This window comes from Gossypium hirsutum, chromosome A06, assembly GCF_007990345.1.
Source record: "Gossypium hirsutum isolate 1008001.06 chromosome A06, Gossypium_hirsutum_v2.1, whole genome shotgun sequence".
Lineage (NCBI taxonomy): Eukaryota > Viridiplantae > Streptophyta > Magnoliopsida > Malvales > Malvaceae > Gossypium > Gossypium hirsutum.
This window is the reverse complement of record NC_053429.1, coordinates 27,239,456-27,265,779: the sequence shown is the minus strand read 5'-3', so window position 1 is coordinate 27,265,779 and position 26,324 is coordinate 27,239,456. Positions and strand designations below refer to the sequence as shown.

The following is a 26,324-nucleotide window of genomic DNA, read 5'->3' as shown; positions in this document are numbered from 1 at the left end:
TACTTGTTACGAATCACGCGATCAAGTTTTTGGCGCCGTTGCCGGGGACCTGAAATATTAGGAACACTAAATTTTTATTACTTTAGCCATTTATTTTTCTTGTAATGTAATTTAATTTTATTATTATTTATTAATTTACTTTTTCTTTCTCTTGACAGGTTTTTATAGTTTAAGACTATAAGAAACCCGTCAGGACCTTTACTTTTCGTAGAAATCGATCGAACAGTTCGTAGAAATCAAAGAGAAATAAGGCATAGTTTACGATATAAGAAAACGAACAAGAAGACAATACTCAACCTCCAACCGACGAGATGGCTGAAAACCAAAACAATCAGCTGCTTCCTGCAATTGCAGCTAATCAAAATCCTACTCCACGTACTATGTATGACTATGCTAAACCCTCTTTAACAGGAACTAAATCAAGTATAGTTAGACCTGCTATTGCTGCGAATAATTTTGAATTAAAACCTAACATTATTTAGATGATACAGTAGTTTGTTCAGTTTGATGGTTTGCAGGATGAAGATCCCAACACTTACTTAGCAAATTTCCTGGAATTTTGCGATACATTCAAAATCAATGGCGTTTCTGATGATGCCATCCGTCTTCGGTTATTTCCCTTCTCACTGAGAAACAAAGCTAAACAGTGGTTAAACTCGTTACCACGAGGGTCTATCACTACTTGGGAGCAAATGACCGAGAAATTTTTACTAAAATATTTTTCACCAGCTAAAACGGCTAAATTACGCAATGATATCTCTTCTTTTGTACAGATGGACTTAGAAACACTTTACGATGCATGGGAGAGATACAAGGATCTATTGAGAAGGTGCCCTCACCATGGGTTACCTCTATGGCTGCAAGTTCAAACGTTCTACAATGGTGTGGATCCCTCGACAAGACAAATGATTGACGCAGCTGCTGGTGGAACCATCAAAAATAAAACACCGGAAGATGCCTATGAATTTATAGAGGAGATGTCACTGAATAACTATCAGTGGCAAGTTATGAGGACAAAGCTGACAAAAATAGCCGCCGTTTATAACATCGATTCAGTCACCATGCTCTCTAATCAGGTAGAACTTCTTGATAAAAAGATTGATAGTTTTCTTGGTTCTACGCAGGTACATCCAGTAATGAGGTGTGACTCAAGCGGAGGAGGTGTGCATACAGAATATCAATCCTTCAATCCCAAAACAGAAGAGGAACAAGTCAACTATATGGGTAACAATAACTTTAGACCTCAAAATAACCCATACAGTAATACCTATAATGCAGGTTGGAGGAACCACCCAAATTTTCCTGGCGAAGTCAACGGAATCAAAAGCCACAAAATCCTCAGGGTTTTCAACAGCCACCTTATCAACAAGAGAAGAAATCGAACCTTGAGGAGATGCTCTCAAATTTATATCAATGTCAGTAACCCGTTTCCAAAATACCAAGATAACACTTAAGAATCAACAAGCATCAATCCAAGGACTAGAAACTCAAATAAGCCAGCTTTCTAAACTAATCTCGGAAAGACCACCAGAAAAATTATTTAGTAATACCAAATCAAGAGAGCATGTCAAAGCGGTTACACTAACAAGTGGGAAAGTATTAGTGGAATCTAAAAAGAAGTTAGCATAAGAAGTCGTGGAAAGCGAAAGGAGGGAAGAAAAACCCGAAAATAGTGACAAACTAGTGCCGGAGGAATATACACCACCGGTTCCATATCTAGCAAAATTAAAAAAAGACCGCATTGACGCACAATTCGGTAAGTTTCTTGAACTTTTTAAGCAATTACATATCAACTTACCTTTTGTTGAAGCTATCTCGCAGATGCCTACATACGCAAAATTTTTGAAGGAGCTTTTAACAAATAAAAGGAAGTTCGAGGACTTATCTACGGTAGAACTCAACGAGGAGTGCTCTGCCATACTCCAAAATAAGCTGCCAACCAAACTAAAAGATCCAAGAAGTTTTACTATCCCTTGCTTAATTGGTAATCTGAATATTAAAAAAGCACTAGCTGATTTAGGCGCTAGTATTAATTTGATGCCCTATAAAATGTTCAAACAGCTTAGTCTTGGGGAACCTAAACCCACTAGGATGAGTATTCAATTAGCCGATAGATCTGTTAAATATCCCAAGGGTATTATAGAAGACGTACTCATAAAAGTAGATAAATTTATATTCCATGTTGATTTTGTTGTGCTTGACATGGATGAAGATGTGGAAGTACCCTTAATTTTTAGGCGCCCATTCCTAGCCACTGCTAGAGCCGTGATTGACGTGGGTGACGGTAAATTGGTGCTTAGAGTAGGTGACGAGGAAATGATCTTTAAAATTTATGATGCTATGAGATTCTCTAGAGAACAAGATGATTCATGTTATTTCATTGACTATATTGATTATATTACTCAAGACTCTTTTCAGGAAATTGTACAAGAGGAGACGACAGAACCGCTTAAGACGAGGAGATAGCTGAGGAACCTAATAACCATCCGTCAAAACAAGTAGAATATGAGGGTATTAAGATCAACGATGAACTTAGGCAAAAACCCTGATTGAGGAGCCTCCCAAACTGGAACTTAAATAATTACCAAATTATTTAGAATATGCATTCCTTGGAAATAATTCTACATTACCAGTTATTATTGCTTCTAATTTGCAACCCAAGGAGAAAGAGGAATTAATCCAAGTATTAAAAGAACATAAGAAGGCCATAGCATGGAAAATTTCTGACATTAAAGGAATCACTCCTTCTTTTTGTACCCACAAAATTTTAATGGAAGATGAATACAAACCATGTGTGCAAGCTCAAAGATGTCTGAACCCCAACATGAAGGAAGTTGTAAAAGCCGAGGTAATTAAGCTTCTAGATGCTAAATTATTTATCCTATTTCTGACAGTTCTTGGGTAAGTCCAGTGCAGGTTGTCCCCAAGAAAGGAGGCATGACGATTGTGACCAACGAGAAGAATGAGCTAATTCCAACAAGAACGGTTACAGGATGTAGAGTTTACATAGACTACAGGAAACTGAATGACGCCATAAGAAAAGATCACTTCCCCTTGCCATTCATTGACCAAATGTTAGAAAGATTATCCGGGCACATGTATTACTGCTTCCTAGGCAGACTCTCTGGTTACTTCCAAATCCCAATAGTTCCTGAAGATCAAGAAAAGGTGACATTCACATGCCCATATGGTACTTCGCTTATCGTAGAATACCTTTTGGATTATGTAATACCCCTGCTACTTTTTAGCGCGGTATGATAGCTATATTCGACGAACTCGTGGAAGATATCATGGAAGTCTTCATGGATGATTTTTCAGTATTCGGTAACTCTTTCCATCTCTGCCTTAAAAATTTAGAACGAGTTTTAATAAGATGTGAAGAAACAAACCTTGTGCTTAACTGGGAGAAATGTCACTTCATGGTTCAAGAAGGTATTGTACTAGGGCATAAAATTTCTAGTAAAGGGATTGGGGTGGATAAATCTAAAGTAGAAACAATCGAGAAATTACCACCTCCTGGTTCAGTTAAGGCTATTAGAAGCTTTTTAAGACATGCTGGTTTTAACAAAAGATTCATTAAGGATTTTTCTAAAATAGCTAAGCCTTTAACTAAATTGCTAGAAAAAGATATACCTTTTAACTTCGCTCAGGAATGTTTAGAAGCATTTAATACTTTAAAGGATAAATTAATTAATGCTCCAATTATAATTGCACCTGATTGGAACTTGCCATTTGAACTAATGTGTGATGCGAGTGATTTTGTAGTAGGTACAGTACTGGACAGCGAAGAGACAAGCATTTTCAACCTATCTATTACGCCAGCAAAACCTTAACGGCTGCACAAGAAAACTATACTACTATGGAAAAAGAGTTGCTAGCTGTGGTTTTTTCTTTTGATAAATTTCGATCATATCTCATAGTGTCTAAAATTGTTGTTTACACTGACCATTCCGCCCTTCGCTATCTTTTAACTAAAACCGATACAAAACCTCGACTCATCCGATGGATTCTCCTTTTACAAGAATTTGACTTGGAAATCCAGGACAAGAAAGGAGCTGAAAATCTAGCGGCTGATCATCTATCCAGGCTCGAGAAAACCAATACCGAGAATTAGATGACGTGGAAATTAATGATTCGTTCCTTGAAGAACAATTTTTTGCTATATCTAACTCTGAGGTACCTTGGTTTGCAGACATCGCGAATTTTTTAGCTGCTAACATTATCCCAAAAGGGTTAACACACCAGCAAATGAAGCGATTCTTTAATGATGTAAAAAACTACTTTTGGGACGATCCATTTCTGTTTCCCAGATGTACAGATTAAGTCATCAGAAGATGCGTTACAGGATCAGAAATATCAAAAATATTGGAACACTGCCACTCAGGGCCAACCGGAGGACACTATGGTGGAACAAAGACCGCACACAAAATACTTGAATCAGGTTTTTATTGGCCTTCATTATTCAAAAACGCCAGCAGGTATGTTACTTTATGTGACAAATGCCAACGGACAGGTAACATATCTAAACGTGATGAAATGCCTCAAAACTATATGCTTTCTTGTGAAATATTTGACGTGTAGGGTATCGATTTCATGGGCCCATTCCCCAGTTCATTTGGAAATAAATATATCTTAGTAGCAGTTGACTACATGTCCAAATGGTTAGAAGCTCAAGCTCTACCTACTAATGATGCTAGAGTGGTAGTACATTTCCTTAAAAAACTCTTTACGAGATTCGAAACACCTAGAGCAATTATCAGCGACAGGGGCACTCATTTCTGTAATACCCAATTTGAAAAAACCCTTAAGAAATACAGAGTTCATCATAGAACGGCCACCCCATACCATCCTCAAACTAATGGACAAGCTGAAGTAGCAAACCAAAAACTCAAACGGATCCTTGAAAAAACGGTAGAATCAAACAGAAAAGACTGGGCAACAAAAATAGACGATCCCTTATGGGCTTGCAAAACTGCTTTGAAGACTCCTATAGGGACATCACCTTACAGACTGGTTTATGGAAAAAGTTGTCATCTCTCATTCGAACTAGAGCATAAAGCTTTTTGGGCTATTAAATTTCTAAACCTTGATCCCGAACTTGCAGGAAAAAACAGGATGATGCAGTTGAACAAGCTAGATGAATGGCGAGCCAATGCATACGAAAATTCACGCCTATACAGCGAAGCAACAAAGCGGCGCCATGACGTTCGTTTAAAGCAACGAAAACAATTTGAAGTTGGAGATCTTGTCTTACTATACAACTCAAGACTCAAATTGTTTCCCGGGAAACTAAAATCACGATGGTCAGGACCTTTCGTAATTCAATCTGTTCATCCATACGGCACGATAAAGGTAAATCACACATCATATGGTACTTTTAAAGTAAATAGACAACATCTCAAACTTTATAATGGTGAAGATTTTAAAGTCAATGGAGAGGAGCTACAACTCCAAAAACCGCCCTGAGTATACTAACAAGGTAACAGTCGAGATTAGACTATAAACAAGTGCTTCTCGGGAGGCAACCCGAGTACTAACCTTTTTAATTTTTTTTAAATTCAAGTGTTAAACATTTAGTTCACTAACAGAGTATTTGAAGCACAGGTTCCCAGCACCACATGGCCGGTAACACGACCATGCGTAAGGTCGTGTGCCAAACACGGAGAGAAACACAACCGTGCGATACGGCCATGGGAAAATAGGGTAAATGATTTCCCCAAAACACGGGATGCGATAAATCCCCACGGCCGTGCGACATGGCCGTGGGTGAACATGATAGAGGAACACGAGCGTGGGAATGGAAACCCACGGCCGTGCCAGGGACAAGGCTCGATTCTGTTTCTTCGACACGGGCATGAGACAAGCCCGTGCAGCTAAGCCGTGGATGACAATACACGGGCGTGGCACCTTAACATGGGCGGGGGAGAAGCGAACAAAGCTAGGCACGACCGTGCGATATGGCCGTGTACCACACACGTCTAAGACACACGAGCGTGGGAGAATAACCAATCATCACCTAAAATTGCAAAATTCGAAACACACGGGCTCACCCTCATACGTACACGGCCGTGGCCCTAGGCCGTGTGGCCCTCCCCTATATAAGTAAATCACTATTCATTTTCTTATTCCTTTCAAAAGCCCTTGCCGAAATCTCCCCTTCTCCACTCCCTGATCCCTATTCTCAGCCACCACTACCCTCTCGTCCAGTTCATGTGGCAGCTTCATATGCTAACATCTCTGAGCACCTCATCCGATTCGAGCTTCAGTGTTTTCAACAATTTGACAACATTGATGCTACTCTACAACAGAGTTTTCAGCACCTTCCCATCTCATCGCTAGTCCCGCCTCACGAACCATCCAGCGATGAAGATGTTTAGAAATATTTATTTATTATTTTCTATTTTTACTTATTATTGAAACTATTTCTATTATTTTTTTTAGATTTTAGAATTTTATTTTTATTCTTTATTTTGGTTATTTCTTTCTGAATCCTTATACTTCCTAATATCTCCTAAAAAGTTCTGGATTTTATCACAGTTATATAAAACTCCTAAGCTCATTATCACATAGGAACTACAACTCCACTGGGGAAGGTTCTCCATGACTGCCATGTCCTGCTCGACCACGACCATAGTTACCACTAGATATAATATTCTTTTGGCACAGGACTTATGGCTTAATGAGCCTCTGCGACTGCCGGAGTATCCTCCTCCACTTTCAAACCTATCACTCTCCAAAACTCTAAGTTCGAGGAATTCATCATACAGGAAGTTTCACTTCTCTCCCTATATTATTTTTTTCTCTAACATCTGTCATTTTACATTGAGGGCAATGTACATCTTAAGTGTGGGGGGTATTTATTTCACTATCAGAAAAAGATCCCTGAATTGTAACACCCCAAACCCGTCCCAAACGTTATGGCCAGATCTGACGTGTCACATGGACTTAAGACTTAGTATGCATTCGTTGGTTCAAGTGATTGGGGTGGTCTTTGTAAAAATAGTGGTTGAATGAAAACCCGGTTTATCAATCTTTAGGCTATCCATTTGTTATGCTTGTTGAGTCTTGGAAAACGTTCATTAATTTTGAAAACCCGCACAGCCTAACACTAGCAGTTTCAACATAGTATAAATATAATTAGAAAATAAAACCATAGCGGAAAAGGAAATTTAAATAGCGGCCTTATTACAACTTAAAACCCAAAATTAAATCAGAATATAAAATAATAAAAATAAACTAACTTAGAAAAACTAACTTTGCAGATGATGTGGCCACTCCGAATCTCTCACAGCTCCAAGCCCACTATGGTTGGGGATTTCCTGCAAAGATGAAAATAAAGGGTGAGTTTGGTAAACTAAGTGTGTAACATAACCCAACCATAGCCCAAAACAGATCAAACCTCAGATCAAACAGATCAAACATAAAGGGTATTCAGTAATTCTACCCTACAGGGGTATTTCAGTATTTCTACCCTACTAGGGTATTTTGGTAATTCTATCCTACAGGGGTATTTCAGTAATTCTACAACTTATCCACATGGGCCTACGAACCCAGTGGGACCACATGGCCCATTTCAGCCCATCGCGGCCCGAAATAGCCATCTTACTGCTAGAGTAATGAGAAATACACACCTGTTAGGAGACTACAGTTAATCCGCGCTCTAAACACTCTTAGCTGACGCCCAACCCAAACGAACACGTCACAAAGCGAAAGGGATCAGCCAAGAAGGGTATGCCTACTCTCCTCATGGTTTGCTCTATTTAAAGCCAGCTCTCCATCTACTCTTATGTTAGCTTCCCGATGTGGGATTCCTCCATCACCCGAGTTTAAAACTAACACCAACTCTTTTCATCCCAACATAGAACCTTTCTGTGCCAAGAGATTCGAACCAAAGTCCTCTCACATGCCAACTCACGCCACCACTACTAGGCTATCAACTCATTTGTGTCATAAATCCAACACATTAAACTTTAAAGCGCACCTACTTGCTTCCAGATTTATTGAACAGAAAAACCAAAATATATTGCAAGAGCCAAGACTTGAACCTTGGACCCCTTGCTTCCTCTATGGCGTCACTTCCTTGTCCCCTAAGTGGCACCACCTTGCCACTACACCACACTCCTTTTTGTGTCATCTTTTACCCCTTTACTCCTAAAAGCCCAAATCCCAATTGCATCACCTGTTCATAAAATTAAAATTCTGAAGACTACCACGGATTTAACTTAAGTTTGGGCCTTCCAAAGGCCCACTAACCTACTAAAATATATATTTTAACCAACTAGAACACACAAAAATTTTAAAAATCACAGAAACACAGAAAACCCGAAAATTGGGGCGTTACAACTCTACCCTCCTTAAAGAAATTCTGTCCTCGAAAGTTCACCTGAATCAAACAGATGAGGATATTGTTGACGCATCACCACTTCTGGCTCCCAATTAGCTTCCTCTCTACCATGATTACACCACAGCACCTTTACTAGAGGAACTGATTTCCTCCTCAAAATCTTAACATCTCGATCCAAAATCTGCACAGGCTCTTCCTCAAAAGTCAAGTTTGTTTGGACCTCGATCTCTGCAACCGACACAACATGAGTAGGGTCAGAAAGATACCGCCTTAACATGGAGACGTGAAAGACATCATCAATCCTATCCAACTCTGGAGGTAGCTCCAACTGATAAGGCACTGGACCCACTCGCTTAAGAATCCGATAAGGTCCAATGAACCGCGGACTTAACTTGCCTTTCCTCCCAAACCTTAATAGTTTTTTCCAAGGTGAAACCTTCAAGAAGACCATATCACCCACAGAGTACTCAATTTCCTTGCGCTTCAAATCTGCATATGACTTCTGTCTATCAGATGCTTCCTTCAATCGGTCTCTAATCAACTTGACGTTATCCTCAGTATCTGCCACCAACTCAGGTCCAAGAACCTGTCGTTCACCCAACTCGGTCCAACAACTAGGTCTACGACATCTTCGCCCATATAGTGCCTCATAAGAAGCCATTCGAATACTTGCTTGATAACTGTTGTTGTATACAAACTCTGCCAACGGTAAGTAATCCTCCCAACTGCCTCGAAAGTTGATAACGCATCCCCTCAACATGTCTTTCAGAATCTAAATAACCCTTCCCAACTGAACATCAGTCTGAGGATGAAAGGCTGTACTAAAGTTCAACCGTGTACCCAACGCCTCATGCAACTTTTGCCAAAACTGAGATGTGAATCTAGGATCTCGATCAGAAATAATCGACACTGGCACTCCGTGAAGTCGAACTATTTCTGCCACATACAATTTGGCTAACTTCTGAAGTGAATAATCAGTGCGGACAGGTATGAAATGAGCAGATTTGGTCAACCTATCCACAATTACCCAAATCGAGTCCTTCTTCGATGGTGTCAAGGGTAACCCACTCACAAAATCCATGGTTACCTCTCCCACTTCCAAAGTGGTACTTTCACTGGCTGCAAAAGTCCAGAAGGTAATTGATGTTCAGCTTTCACTTGCTGACAGGTCAGACATTTTCCCACAACTTCCGTTACCTCTCGCTTCAATCCAGGCCACCAATACAACTCCTTTAAGTCGCGATACATTTTACTCCCTCCAGGATGCATAGCACACAGACCTCCATGAGCTTCCTTCAGAATTTCTTGCCTCAAGTCAGAGTCTTTCGGAATACAAACTCTACCTCGGTAACACAGAACTCCCTCACTGTTCAGTCTGAACTCAGAAGTATCCCCATTCTTAACCTGTCAGAATCGAGAAACCAGGGACTCATCCCTCGACTATTTTTCCTTAATCTCATCCACCCAGGTCAGCCTAAGTTGCAGTTCTGCTAACAGACTACTATCGTCATGCAGACTCAAACGAGCAAACATGGCTCTCAGATCAGATACATTTCTACGACTTAGGGCATCAGCCACCACATTAGCTTTACCTGGGTGATACTCAATCGCGCAATCATAATCCTTAAGCAACTCTATCCATCTCCGCTACCTAAGGTTCAACTCCTTCTGAGTTAGCAAGTACTTAAGACTCTTATGATCTGTGTATATAATACACCTTTCTCTGTACAGGTAATGTACTTAAGCGCAAAGATTATCGCTGCCAACTCTAGATCATGAGTAGGATAGTTAACTTCATGTGGTTTAAGCTGTTGTGATGCATAAGTAACCACTTTACCCTCTTGCATTAGCACACAACCCAACCCTACATGTGATGCATCACTGCATACGGTAAAATCTTTTCCAGACTCCAGCTGAATCAGTACAGGTGTCTCGGTTAGAACTTTCTTCAGCTTCTCAAAAGATTCCTATTGTTTCTCAGTCCAAACAAATGGTACTCTCTTCCTTATAAGCTTTGTCAAAAGCGCTGCCATCACAGAAAATCCTTCCACAAACCTTCTATAGTACCCAGCTAAACCTAGAAAACTTTGAATTTCTGTCACTGACATCGGTGGCTTCCATTCCAAAATTGTTTCAATCTTTCGAGGGTCCACCTTGATCCCTTTAGTAGAGACAACATACCCCAAGAAAGTTACCTCTCTCAACCAGAACTCACACTTACTGAATTTTGCATAAAGCTCCTTCTCCCTCAGCACTTGCAGCACAATACGAAGATGCTTATCATGCTTTTCCTCAGTTTTAGAATAAACCAGAATATCATCGATAAAGACAACCACAAATCGATCCAAGTATGGCTGGAACACTCGATTCATCAGATCCATAAATGCCGCAAGTGCGTTCATCAACCCAAATGGCATAACCAAGAACTCATAGTGACCATACCGAGTTTCGAATGTTGTCTTGTGAATATCCACCTCCTTAACCCTCAACTGATGATACCCAGATCGAAGGTCAATCTTGGAAAATATTGAAGCTCCTCTAAGTTGGTCGAATAAATCATCGATTCTCAACAGTGGGTACTTGTTCTTAATCGTCAGTTTGTTCAACTACCGATAATCGATGCACATCCGCATTGACCCATCTTTCTTTTTTACGAACAACACTGGTGCTCCCCACGGAGACACACTTGGTCTAATGAATCCTCTATCCAATAACTCTTGAATTTAGGCTTTCAGCTCCACCAACTCCTTCGGTGCCATCCTATAAGGTGCAATGGAGACCGGTGCCGCTCCAGGCAACAAATAGATTCCAAACTCAACCTCTCGGTTCGGGGGCAAACCCGGAAGATCTTCTGGAAAAAGATCTTAAAAATTCTTGACGGTTCTAATTTTATCCACTGTCAGATCCTCAATTTTCGATTGGCTTACAAATGCCAAATAAGCCTCACATCCCTTTTGAATCCACTTCTTGGCTCTCAATGCTGACACCGCATTAGACAGATAATCCCTATGCTCGCCTATCACCAAAACCTCCTCATCCTTTGTGGTCTTTAACATTATTCGCTTAGCAGCACAATCCAGAGTAGCCCTATTCTTAACAAGCCAATCCCTTCCCAAAATGAGATCGAATTCTCCGAAAGGTAGCTCCATCAGATCTCCAGAGAAAACTTTTCCTTGAGTTTCTATAGGCACATCTCTATACAGTTTATCTACCCTAATCGAGTGACCCAAAGGACTTAGTACAGATACCCGACTCACGGTCTCCTCAGAGCGCACACCCAGCGACCTAGATATAGCACATGCAACATATGAATGGGAAGATCCAACATTTATCAATGCAGTGTATGGCATATTGGAAATCAGAAACATACCAGTTATGACATCAGGTGAATCACCCTCCTCTCGGCGACGAGCTACATACACCAACACCGGCTGACGAGCCTCAGCAAATCCAGCACCCCTGTTAGGCGCTCCTATTCCTTGACCGTTTCCATTACCACCTCTGCCTTGCCCACGTCCTCTCAGAAACTGTGGTCCACCCCTCACTGCTTGAGCGACCCTCTACTCTAAAACTTGACCCTGATCTGGTTCCTGGGGACAATTCTTAACCCTATGCTCCATAGATCCGCATCAGAAACAAGCACTAGAACGTTTCTGACACTCGCCCATATGCATCTTCCCATAATTCCTACAACCCTGCGGTCTAACAACATTCATCGGTGCTGTTCGAACTGGCTCCATTACCCTTGCTCTCTTAACATTCCTGTTCATACCACCTGAAAGTCCTGAATCTCTCCTAAAACGGTTCTGATCTTTCTCATGATTCTGTCTTTCTGTATGCTTCACTTCCTCAGCTATCTTAGCTTCTCCACTAAGGCAACGAAGTTACGCTCCCTCTGCAGAGCAATCAGCACCCTAAGTTCATCCCTCAGACCATCCTCGAAGCGTACGCTACGCTCATACTCTGTTACGACAATCCCAGAAGCATACCGGCTCAGTCTTAGAAACTCAAACTTATACTCAGCCACTGACTTACTCCCTTGGACAAGGTTCAGAAATTCTTTCCGGCGAGCGTCCACGTAACTAGCCCCAACATACTTTCCTTTGAAGGCTGTCTTAAACAGCTCCCAAGTCACACTGTCAGCAGGAGTTCCATCTCTCACCATGAGCCACCACTGATAAGCCTCATCCCTGAGTAACGATATGGCTCCCTTCAACTTCTGCTACACAGAGCAGTCCAGATCATCCATAATCCGCTCTGTAGCTTCTAACCAATACTCAGCCACATTCGGAGCTACACCAGATACGCCCCTAAATATCTCTGCTCCATTGGCCCGGAGCAGGTCAGAAATAGACCCCCGAATTTTGTTTGCCGTACTTGCCCCAGCAACCCTTTCCAAAACTCGGAGCATTGCCTGGGACAGAGCATCGTCCCCGGCACCTCAATCATGAGACTCTACCTCTGTTGTTGGTGGTACCAGTGCAGCTGCTGTTAGCACATGTCCTGAAGACGAAGATTCAGCCTAAGCATTACCTCAGCCTCTTCCACGAGCTGCTCGTGTACTCATTACGTATTATCTAGTTAAGAATTTTATGAATCAGTTTAATATTTCAGTGTTTATTACAGATGTCTTATGAATAACAATAATTCAGAGTTTGAGTTTGTTTCCTTTTGCGGTAACCTAGCTACAGTCTCAGTCTACTTATCATAGTTTCTATAGTTCAAGTGTTACCCTAACTAAAGTACCATGATAAGGTTTTGTACAAGCATATAACAGATATTTCAGAAACAACTATAAAGGCTCAGAAAACTTACAGACTTGGGCCGGAGATTCGGTGTGCCACCTTCTAAAAAAGACCTAATTTTAAAAAACCGATTTTAATCTTTAAAATCATCTATTTGTAAAGAGAAAATATTGGAAACATTCTCGAAAACAATTTATAATCAAGTTCCAAAAAAAACTATTTTCGAAAACCTTTATTCAGTGTTTCTTTACAAACTCCCGTTTTTAGACCCGTTCCACAATCGAGCTGTTGCAACTACGCTCTGATACCACTAAATGTAACACCCCAAACCCGGCCCAGACGTTATGGCCAGATCTGACGTGTCACATGGACTTACGACTTAGTATGCATTCATTGGTTTAAGTGATTGGGGTGGTCTTTGTAAAAATAGCGGTTAAATGAAAAGTCAGTTTATCAATCTTTAGGCTATCCATTTGTTGTACTTGTTGAGTCTTGGAAAACGTTCATTAATTTTAAAAACCGCACAGCCTAACACTAGCAGTTCCGACATAGTATAAATATAATCAGAAAATAAAACCATAGCGGAAAAAGAAATTGAAATAGCGGCCTTATTACAACTTAAAACCCAAAATTAAATCAAAATATAAAATAATAAAAATAAACTAACTTAGAAAATCTAACTTTGCAGATGATGTTGCCACTCCGAATTCCTCACAACTCCAAGCCCACGATGGTTGGGGATTTCCTGCAGAGATGAAAATAAAGGGTGAGTTCGGTAAACTCAGTGTGTAACATAACCCAACCATAGCCCAAAACAGATCAAACCTCAGAGTCAGACTTATCTGGGCCTTGGCCCAGTACAGAAATCAGAATGAAACCCATAGGCCCATAGCAGATACAGAACAAAAATATCATGAATGCAGAAATCCCAACCCAGAGCCATCCATAACACCCTCGTACCAGCCTTACACCATGTGGGGAGACTACCCGACCCACCCAACCGCTACACACCACAGAAATTGCAGCGAGGCTGCCAGATATTGTGTCGAAGTCACCAGATTTAGATATTGTGGCTAGGCCACCAGAACAGATATATATATGTGGCGAAGCCACCAGATTGCAGCGAGGCTGCCAGATATTGTGACGAAGTCACCAGAACAGATATATGTGGCAAGGCCACCAGATTGCAGCGAGGCTGCCAGAACGCTTCCTCCATCAATATAAACCCATGTCCCATACAACAGAAATAATATGTCATGACATACGTATACAGAAACAGAACATCATGCTTCTCAGAAAAAAATAACCCTAAGGGTAAAATCCTAATTTTGCATGCATAAGGGTATTTCAGTAATTATTACCTATTGCTAAGGTTTCATGCTCATTCTAACGTTTACCAAGTAATCAGAAGTACTTACCTCGTCTTTTTACCAAAGTGGGTCCATTGGCCCATTGTCCCGTTTTCGGCCCATTAAGCTCAAAAATACCATTGTGCACGAAAATGCACACTTTGCACTCTAATCATCCAAATGCACCATATTCATTAACAACTGTCTCACGAGCGCTTGCACGCTCGCGAGTTCACAAAATACCAACTTTTGGTATTTCGGCTTTTACCGATTCAGTCTAAGGGAGGGTGTCGTTTACAACCTGGTTGATGACGATTGATCATGATATCTCCCACGCGATAATCCTACAATCGATCACTAACACATTAGACTTACGAATTAACGATAACTAACATAAATCCACGTCAACTAACCCAATCACCACACAAGTTAGTCATTTACGCACGAGGGGTAAAATAGTCATTTAACACCCTAGGGGCAAAATGGTAATTTTACCCCACAAGGGTATTCGGTAATTCTACCCTACAGGGGTATTTCAGTATTTCTACCCTACAATGTTATTTCGGTAATTCTATCCTACAGGGGTATTTCGGTAATTCTAGAACTTATCCACTTGGGCCTACGGACCCATTGGGACCACATGGCCCATTTCAGCCCATCGCGGCCTGAAATAGCCGTCCTACTGCTAGAGTAATGAGAAATACACACCTGTTAGGAGACTTCAGTTAATCCGCACCCCAAACACTCTTAGCTGACGCCCAACCTAAACGAACACGTCATAAAGCGAAGGGGATCAGCCAAGAAAGGTATGCCTACTCTCCTCATGGTTTGCTCTATTTAAAGCCAGCTCTCCATCTACTCTTATGTTAGTTTCCAAATGGCTGTGTGCATCGTTAAAGCCTTGGTCGACACCCTCGAAAGACACGGGCATGTGAGCGGCCCGTGTGGCAAGGATTAAGCCGTGTCATCTTCTTAATTTGGTCCGTTTTGTCCCTTTTTGGTTCGTTTTTTGCTCCTTTTTGGTGCTCTTCTGAGTACAAAACATGAAATTAAAGCATTAGGGGCATCGAATTCACCAGTTCTAATGAGAAATCATCTATAAAATGCATTAAACATGGGGTAAAAATATATATTATTTACGGTTTATCAAATACCCCCACACTTAAGCATTTGCTTGTCCTCAAGCAAAATTCTCACTTACTGCTAGAATTCATTCTTTTCAATCGCATAATCATTACTGATAATGTTACAAACTATTCCACGAAAATTTATACAATGAGAATTTAACTATAGGGGCATTAAAAGCCTCAAACAATCTAAATCGGATATCTCGATAATAAAATTATAGGTAAGCTCCTTCCTTTAAGTAATTAACTTTAGTCCTAAATACACAAGAGATGACATCCTCACTAAAGATTCACTCATATCACTCAAAGTGTTTAAGGGTCAAGATTAAGCACTCGATTGTCTAACATGAAAAGTTATTGCCACAGGCTTGCATGAAAATAAAATCTCCACCACTTGTAAATGATATGATACACTAATCAAAAAGTCTTTGCATGGTTGTAATGGGGTTTAGGTTACAGGTATGGATACAGGTTGAAGAACAGGGGTTAGAATCGAGATAATTTCAATATGTTACCCCACTATCAAAAACTTAATCACTGAATCACAAACAAATAGCTAGAACTATTTTACATGAGCTCATGACAACTTTAGCTTGCTGAAAATTACACACACACATTTTTTTTAAGAACAAATCAAGTTAATACAATACAGAAATTTTACTTCATGATTCAGTAACAAAAAATGGTGAACATAGTGAGGTAACGATATTAAATTTAATCTCGATAAAAAGGGTCAAATTAAGTAAGAGGATTTCAACAAGCATCAAACCCAGACTAACTATTACCACGACGAAAAGGCAAATGCACCTATCGAACAATAGTATAGTAATGGTAAGACCGGGATATCGTACCTAAGGGAACCAAAAGTACTAGTAATAACTATCCTTTTATGATCTAGCCTAAGAATAAAAGGGTTTGTTTATTAAACTAAATATCTAAACTAATTAACTAATTTAATAAAAGCAAAGAGAAAGTTTGGAAAAAGACTTGAAGAAAAGCAATTGATAAAGATGACATCCAGGGAGGAATCCACCTAGATTCCACTTGTTACCTGACTCTGAACCGGACGATTTATTCACTTGACTTGATCCGTGAGACTCCCTAACCTATGTTATTATCCCTATTCAAGACTAATAACGTCTAACCCCTAGATTGAATAACTAAGACTTTTCTCTAATTAACACTCTAGGGTTGCATTAGCTCGATCTATGGACTCCCATATTAGGTTTCACCCTAATTCGGCAAAATCTCGTAACCCTATTTCTAGGCGCTCGATCAACTTCGCTTAATTATGCCTAATCTACTATTAGGCAGGGTCTATTCCTCCTCTGCATAAGTACATCAAATCATGAATTAATACCCAGAATATTAACTCAAGCTTTAAGAACACATAATTAAGAACAAATCAACTATTTATCATACAGTTCGGATAATAATAACAAGATCCATCATAGGTTTTATCCCCCTTAGGTATTTAAGGGGTTTAGTTCATAATAAAATAAGAGTACATCTCAAAAGTATAAAAATAGAAAAACATAAAGAAAACTCTAAAACCCTTAAAGGAATTCTGAGATCTTCAGTCTTGGAGTAACTTCAGCTTTTGAGATGGATCGTCTGGCTTCCTTCAAGTAATTCCCGGCGTGTGGTTCTGTGTTCCAGAAAAGTTCTGGAGAGAGAGCCCCTTTCTAGGTCATACTTAGGGTGTTTATATAGGCTTTTGATTGGCTTTCTTGCCCCCTAAGCATCCCTTTTTCGTGTAAAATACAACTCCTTAAAAAAGGGACACGCCCGTGTGCCACGGCCGTGTGACGTGGTTGCCAGGCCATGTTCGATCGGTTAAATTGCCACGGCCGTGTGGGCTCAATGGCCAGGCCGTGTGAGTTGTGTAAACCTTGGTCGACACCCTCAAAAGGCACGGGCGTGTGAGCTGCCTATATGGCAAGGCTTATGCCGTGTGGTCCTCTTGATTTGGTTCATTTTGTCCATTTTTAGCTCGTTTTTGGCTCCTTTTGTCCCTTGGTGCTCTCCTGAGTAAAAAACATGAAATAACTAGATTAAGAGCACCAAAATCCACAAATCTAATAGTAAACATCCATAAATATACTAAGTATTTGGGGTAAAAACATGTATAATTTGGCGTTTATCAGTTAGCATCTCCTCAAGGTTCGGCTTTTTCTCCTGCTGGTACAGTGGTTACTGAAAGCCTGAAGGGGGTGGTGGTCTCTGATTTCCTTGGCCTCCCCATGAAAAATTTGGGTAGTTCCTCCAACCTGTATTGTAAGTATTGCTATAAGGATTGTTTTGAGGTCGAGGATTGTTACCCAGGTAATTTAATTGCTCGTTCTCCATGTTGTGGCCATAAGGTGGGTACTCTGTACTACTTGATCCACCTCCACTCGCTTCGTACTGCATTACTGAGTGAACCTGTGAAGAACTAAGGAAACCGTCAATTTTCTTATTCAAGAGTTCTACTTGATTAAATAGCATGGTGCCTGAATCGACATTATACATGCCGGCTGCTTTTGTTGGCTTTGTCCTCATGACTTGCCACTGATAATTATTCAATGACATCTCTTCTATAAATTCATAAGCATCTTCAAGTGTCTTATTATTGAAGGTTTTGCCAGCGGCTGCGTCGATCATCTGTCGAGTTGAAGGATTCAGACCATTATGAAACGTTTGAACCTGTAGTCAGAGTGGTAACCCATGGTGAGGACATTTTCTCAAAAGGTCCTTGTATCTCTCCCATGCATCGTAGAGTGTTTCTAAATCCATCTGCACAAAAGAAGAGATATCATTACATAATTTAGCCGTTTTAGCCGGTGAAAAATATTTTAATAAAAACTTTTCGGTCATTTGCTCCCAAGTAGTGATTAACCCCTGTGGCATCAAATTCAACCACTATTTAGCTTTTTTTCTCAACGAAAAGAGAAACAATCGAAGGCGAATTGCATCATCAGAAACGCCATTTAATTTTAAAAGTGTCGTAAAATTTTAAGAAATTTGTCAAGTGAGCGTTGGGATCTTCGTCCTGCAAACCATCAAACTGAACAAATTGATGTATCATTTGAATTGTGTTAGGTTTTAGTTTAAAAGTATTTTCAGCTACAGCGAGTCTAATTATGCTCGATTCAATTCCTATTAAAGAAGGTTTAGCAGAATCATACATAGTGCGCGGAGCAGGATTTTGATTAACAAAAAATCGCAGGAGGTAGCGAATTTTCTTGGTTTTTAGCGATCTCCTCGGTTGTGGTTGAATTATCATCATCTTGCTCTTCCTCTGTGTATCGTAAGCTTCACCATATTTCTCTTCGATTTTTGCAAAATATGTGATCGAGCTCACTATCAAACAGTAACGGTCCTAACGGGTTTTTTCTAGTCATAAACTAGAAAAACCTGTCAGAAGAAAATAAATGAAGAATTAGAAAATAAAATAAAAAATTAAATTGCAATAAAAGTAAAATGGCTAAAGTAATAAAAATCGAATGTTCCTAATATCCTAGTTCCCCGGCAATGGCGCCAAAAACTTGATACGTGATAGGTTTTAAAGATTTATGAATGAATCGCTCTTGAGACTAACGTATTATCATGATTAAGGCAAGTGTACCTATCGAACAGTAGTATAGTTCAGCAAGACCAAATTGTCAAACCCAAAGGAACTATGAGTACTAGTATTTACTTCCTTTTTATTATCTAGCCTAAAAATTAAGAGGTTTGGTTATCTAAACTAATTATTAACTAAGAATGCACAGAAAGAAAATTTTGGAAAATACTTTTGGGAAAATTTGATTGATTAAGACAATACCTAAGGAAAAACCCACCTAGACTTCACTTGTTATTTGACTCTAAATCAGACGATTTATTCATTTGACTTGATCCGTAGAAATCCCTAAGTTATATTATTATCTCTCTCGGGACTAATAACGTCTAACCCTAGGTTGAATAATTGAAATCTCTTTCTAATTAACACCCTAGAATTGCATTAACTCGATCTATAGATTCCCTTATTAGGTTTCACCCTAATCCGGCAAAATCTTATCACCCTATCTCCAGGCGTGAAATCAACTCCGCTTAATTATGACAAATTTACTCTTAAACAGGGTCTATTCCTCCTCTGCATAAGAGCTTAACTTGAATTAATATCCTGGAATATCAAAACAAGAATTAAGAACACATAATTAAGAATAAGTCAAATATTTATCATACAATTCAGATAATAATAACAAGATTCGTCTTAAGTTTCATTCCCCTTAGGTATTTAGGGGGTTTAGTTCATACTTATGGAAGAAAACATCTCAAAAGCATAAAGATAACAAAACATGAGAAAACCCAAAACTCCTGAAGGAACTTGAGGGGAGATCTTCAGTCTTGATGATGAATCCGGCTTCTGAGATGGATTAATCGGCTTTCCTTGAGTAATTCCTTGCTTCCTACCATGCGTCCCCTTCTAAGTGCCTCCTCAGGTGTTTAAGTAAGCTTTTGAATGCCTAAGAGCCCTCAAAATTGGCCTTTTTTTAATAGGGTTATACTTGGGCTCGGCAGGGACACACCCGTGTGACACGCCCGTGCGCGATTACTCCAGCCCATGGTTAAGGCTGTTAAACGGGCACGGACGTGTAGTATACCCGTGTATGTCGTGCTTCAATCCTGCCAAAGGGACACGACCGTGTGACACGCCTGTGTGAGAAAGTCTAAGCCATGTTGATTTCTCATGTGGGTCCATTTTCTCTATTTTCGGCCCATTTCTCACTCTTTTTACTCTTCTATGCTCTCCTAAGTATAAAACATGAAATTAAAGGATTAGGAGCATCGAATTCACCAAATCTAAGGGGAAACCATTCATAAATAGGCTAAGCATGGGATAAAAATATGTATAAATTATGATTTATCAACACTATCGACTGTCTTCGGTATCTTTATAAGTGAATTTTTGAATCTATGGCATGTATAGGCTGGATTATACCTTTGGAATGCTACATTTTGTTTTATGTATAATTTAAGCCATGCAAAAATGGCTAAATTTTCTATGTTGAGTTCGGTTGTTTTTTGTTATGGTTTAAGTTCATTTTTTTTATTATAATATTTTTTGCTATGGACGAATGGTATATGTGATATGAGTTTTGTACATTGAAGTTGATTGGTGATTTGGATGTGATTTGAGTGATTCGGCCATGGTATACATATAGGTATAAATTAAGTTTGTTATGTTATCTTTGGTTAAAATGATTCGGTTATGACTTGTAAAAAAGTAGTAGTTTAATTTGGTTGACAAGTATGCTTGGTGAGATGTGAATTTAGGTAATGAAAATGTTGATTCATGATTTGGCTTTTGCACTTATGTATCTAAGTATATGATGTATCAGTTTTATATATGTAAGTATATAAATATGATATTGAACATATGAATTTGGTTTAAGTGAATAAACATGGTTGTTCAATGTGTTCTGGTTGAGGTTTATTATTGACTTATATCTTAATATATGACTTGTATATATAACCATTTGGTAAATTTGATAATATTATATGTATATGCTAATGGATAAAGTACCATGCGAATTGTTTAAATTGTTTTAAAATGTGCTTGTAAGAAAATAAGATATAAATTGTTTGATTTCTACTAAGTATTCAGATATTATTGAAATGTTTTTAATATGATTTGTACATTATATTATGATTAATAAAATCATGCTTATTATTTTAATTGAACATATGCTTTATATATATGAATATGACCTGTATAAATGTGTGGTTGTTCGAAAATGGGTTTCTATTCGATAATGCCTCGTGACCTTAATCTGGCAAAAGATACGAGTTAGGGGTGTTATAGTTTATTGGTATCAGAGCTACAGTTTAGTCGATTCTAAGACTAACGTAGTGCGTGTGAGTCTAGCTATAGATGCCATATTATAAACTGCGATACTGTGATAACTTCTGACATTTAAAAATGTGTTTTCGTATAGTAAATAGATCCCAACAGAGCCGTAGCTGATGATGTCAAAAGTATAGCGTCTGCTCCCGCGCAAGGGACAGTGCCGGTTGATTCTCAACCGACTTTGAGTAACCAAGAGGGAGAGGCTAAACAAGTCTTTTACCAAATGATGAACGGCTGGTTTACTCAATATATTCGGACTAATACGACTGCATCACAACCTTCATCCCCGACTAATCCATCTTTGATACCTGTTATACCTCAAGTGAGTCATCCGTTCAGATTGCTTAGGCCTCCTGTTGATAAAATCTGAAAACACAAGGCTGAAGAGTTCAAAGCTACTGATGATGATGATGCTGAGCGAGTTAAATTCTAGCTTGATAATACTATCTGTGTGTTCGACGAATTATCTTGTACTCCGGATGAATGTTTCAATTATGTCATGTCTTTACCTCGAGACACTGCATATCACTGGTGGAATACACTAGTATCGGTGGTTCCAAAAGCGCAGGTAACCTGGGAGTTCTTTTAGACTGAGTTCCGTAAGAAATATGTCAACCAGAGATTTATCGACCTGAAGCGCAAAGAATTTCTGGAGTTGAAACAAGGTCTAATGACTGTGACAGAGTATGATCGAAAATTCGTGAGACTCAGTCAGTATGCCTGAGAGTGTATTTCGACCGAAGCCATAATGTGTAAAAGATTTGAAGACGGGCTAAACGAAGACATTAAACTGTTAGTTGGCATACTTGAGATAAAAGAGTTTGTAGTACTGGTTGAGCAAGCCTGCAAAGATGAAGAGCTCGGAAAGAGAAAAAAAAAAGTTGACTTTGAAGCTAGAGATTCACATAAGAGATCATCGAGTAAGTTATTTCAGTAGGCACCAAAGAAGTTCCGAGATAATTTTGGTCGTTCTAAGGCTACTTCAGGTTATATACGACGGGATCGAGTTAGGCCACCTGTGAGCTCGAGAACTACCTCAGTAGCTAGTGTAGGTAATGTCAGATCAAATCAACCTGAGTGTAAACATTGTGGTAAATGAAATCCCGGCAGTTGTAGATTGCATGATCGAGCTTGTTTCAAATGTGGATCGATGGATCATTATATTCGTGAATGCCATGCGTTAGCTGAACAAAATCCAGTACAGAATACTAGATCAGGTAACATTGCAACTCGAGGTAGACCACCCAGAAATACGGGTAATGTGAGTAACAGTCAGAGTGCGACTAAAGATATAGCACTTAGATCTGAGGCTCGTGCACCTGCCAGAGCCTATGCTATTCGCGCGCGCGAGGAGGCTTCATCCCTAGATGTTACTACTGGTACATTCACTCTCTATGATACTAGTGTAATTGCATTGATTGATCCTGGTTCAACTCATTCTTATGTTTGTAAGACATTAGTATTCAGTAAGACTTTGCTTGTTGAGTCTACTGAGTTTGTGATTAGAGTATCAAACCCCTTGGGTCGGTGTGTAATGGTTGATAAAGTATGTTAGAATTGTCCCTTGATGATTCAAGATTCATGTTTTTTGGCTGATTTGATGTTGTTACCATTCGATGAGTTCGACATAATTCTAGGTATGGATTGGCTGACTTTGCATGATGCTGTTGTAAACTGCAAAAGAAAGACTATTGATTTACGGTGCCAGAATGATGAGATTATTCGGGTTGAATCTAATGATCTGAACGGTTTAATGGTAATGATTTCCTCGATGTTAGCTCGAAAATATATAAGAAAAGGTTGCAAAGATTACTTTGCATATGTGCTTAATAGTAAAGGAACCGAAAGAAAGATTGAATCAATACCTACTGTGTGCGAGTATCCGAATGTGTTTCCTGAAGAATTGTCGGGTTTGCCACCTATTCGAGAGGTAGAGTTTGGTATTGAGTTAGTACCAGTGACGACTCTGATATCTATAGCTCCGTCCAGAATGGCACCTACTGAATTAAAAGAATTGAAAGCTCAGTTGCAAGAGTTGACAGATAGAGGTTTCGCACGACTGAACTTCTCTCCCTGGGGTACACCAGTTTTATTTGTGAAAAAGAAAGACGAAACTATGAGGATGTATATTGATTACCGACAACTCAACAAGGTGACTATAAAGAATAAGTATCCGTTGTCATGAATTGATGATTTGTTCGATCAGCTGAAAGGGGCTACAGTGTTTTCAAAGATAGATTTGAGATCAGGCTACTATCAGTTAAGAGCTAAAGACTCTGATGTGCCAAAGACTGCTTTCAAAATTAGGTACGGACATTATGAGTTTTTGGTTATGCCTTTCGGACTTACTAATGCACCTGTTGTTTTTATGGATTTGATGAATCAGATCTTCAGATAGTATCTGGATTGATTTGTGGTTGTGTTTATAGATGACATTTTGATATACTCCTGTGATGAAACCGAGCATGCCAAACATTTGAGACTTGTGTTACAGACTTTGCGAGATAAATAGTGATTTGCAAAGTTTAGTAAATGTGAGTTCTGGTTACGTACAGTTAGTTTTCTAGGCCATGTTGTATCAGCATGGGGTATTCGACTTGATCCGAGTAAAATTTCAGCTATACTTGATTAGAAACCTCCAAGAAATGTTTCTGAGATCCGAAGTTTTCAGGGACTTGTCGCTTACTATAGGTAGTTCGTGAAAGGTTTCTCTATGATTGCAACTCCGATGACGAAGCTATTACAGAAAGATGTTAAGTTTGAGTGGTCAAAAAAGTGCCAGAAAAGTTTTGATCAGTTGAAAGCCCTTTTGACCGAAGCTCCAGTGCTAGTTCAGCCAGAATCAGGTAAATAATTTGTTATTTATAGTGATGCATCTTTAAATGGTTTGGGTTGTGTTCTGATGCAGGAAGGCAAAGTTATAGCTTATGCCTCGAGACAGTTAAAGCCGTACGAAAAGAACTAGCCGACATACGATTTGAAATTAGCAACTATTGTGTTTGCGTTGAAGATATGGCGTCACTATCTGTTCGGTGAAAAATGTCATGTTTATTCTGATAGCGAAAGTCTAAATACTTGATGACTTACAAAGATCTGAATTTGAGACAACGATGATGGTTAGAGTTTTTAAAAGACTACGAGCTTGTGATTGATTACCATCCGGGAAAGGCTAATGTTGTTGCTGATGCTTTAAGCCGAAAATCATTGTTTTCTTTGCGTGCAATGAATGCACATATGGATATATATGATGATGGTTCAATAATAGCTGAATTAAAAGCAAGACCGTTATTTGTTCAACAAATCTGTGATGCCCAGCAAGTTGGTGATGATTTGATAACAAAACGAGCTCAATGTGATTCAAATGTTGATTCAGAATTTAGAGTTAATGCTAAGGGTTGTTTGTGGTTCAGAAATCAAATATGTGTCCCGAGAAATTTAGAGTTGATTCCGATGATTTTGAATGAAACTCACAGCAGTCAGTTATCTATTCACCCAAGGAGTACGAAGATGTACAATGATTTGAAACAGCTTTACTGGTGGCATGGTATGAAACGAGACATTTTTTACTTTGTTTCGAAATGTTTAGTCTATCAACAAGTAAAAGCCGAACATCAGGTACCTTCTAGATTACTTCAACCGATCATGATACCTGAGTGAAAATGGGACAGAGTCACGATGGATTTTGTATCTGGTTTACCGTTGACACCGAGCAAGAAAGATGCAATCTAGGTTATTGTGGATAGATTGACTAAATCGGCTCACTTTGTTCCGGTTCGTACAGATTATTCGCTTAACAAGCTTGTTGAATTATATGTTTCTCAGATTGTGAGATTACAAGGTGTGCCTATTTCTATTGTTTTGGATAGAGATCTGAGGTTTACATCGCGGTTTTGGAAGAAGCTATAAGATGCATTAGGTATGAAATTACATTTCAGCACAGCTTTCCATCCGCAAACAGATGGTCAGTCTGAACGAATCATTCAGATACTTGAGGATATGTTGAGATGTTGCATTCTCGAGTTTGAAGGTACGTGGCAATGATACTTACCTCTGATTGAATTTGCGTATAATAATAGCTTTCAATCGAGTATCAAAATGGCACCTTATGAGGCTTTGTACGATCGTAAATGTCGTACACCATTGTATTGGACTGAGCTCAGTGAAAACAAGATACACGGGGTCGATTTGATTAGAGAGACTGAACAGAAAGTGAAAGTAATCCGTGACAGTCTAAAAGCAGCATTAGATCGTCAAAAATCGTATGTGGACTTGAAACGAAAAGACATAGAGTTTCTGATCAGAGACAAAGTATTTTTGAAAGTTTCACCGTGGAAAAAAATACTTAGATTCAGTCGTAAAGGCAAATTGAGTCTGAGATTTATTGGGTCGTATGAGATTATAGAGCTTATCAGATCAGTTGCTAATAAATTGTTGTTGCCACCTGAGCTAGAAAAGATTCACAATGTATTTCATGTTTCGATGCTTCTTAGATATTGATCTGATCCTTCGCATATGATTAATCTGTCAGAGATTGAGATTAAGCCTGATATGACATATGAGGAAGAACCGATTTGCATTCTGGATCGCGAAGTTAAAGAATTGCGAAATAAGAAAATTTCTCTAGTTAAGGTGTTGTGGCATAAACACGGAGTTGAGGAAGCAACGTGGGAGCCAAAAGATGCAATGAAAGAGTGTTATCCGAATCTATTCACCGGTAAGATTTTTGAGGACGAAAGGCCCTAATGGGGAGAGTTGTAACAACCCGATTTAGATTTCGAGACCACAAATTCGAGTCAGAAAAATATTTTGAAATTATTTTTTGTGCTTATTATGTTTGAATTTGTGTGTGTGAAATTTTCGTAATTTAATTTTGTCATTTGGGTGTCC

At 39.2% G+C, this 26,324-nt stretch overlaps 2 non-coding genes across 2 annotated transcripts; one reads left to right on the top strand and one right to left on the bottom strand.

Annotated features, from left to right (window-relative positions):
* Positions 1-740: 740 nt before the first annotated feature.
* On the bottom strand, positions 741-847 carry LOC121231713 (small nucleolar RNA R71). The gene has a single exon (XR_005929768.1). It is a non-coding gene; the product is annotated as a small nucleolar RNA R71 (small nucleolar RNA).
* A 17,419-nt stretch (positions 848-18,266) lies between these two features.
* LOC121231552 (small nucleolar RNA R71) lies at positions 18,267-18,373 on the top strand. Its single transcript, XR_005929610.1, has one exon. It is a non-coding gene; the product is annotated as a small nucleolar RNA R71 (small nucleolar RNA).
* The last annotated feature ends 7,951 nt before the right edge of the window (positions 18,374-26,324 follow it).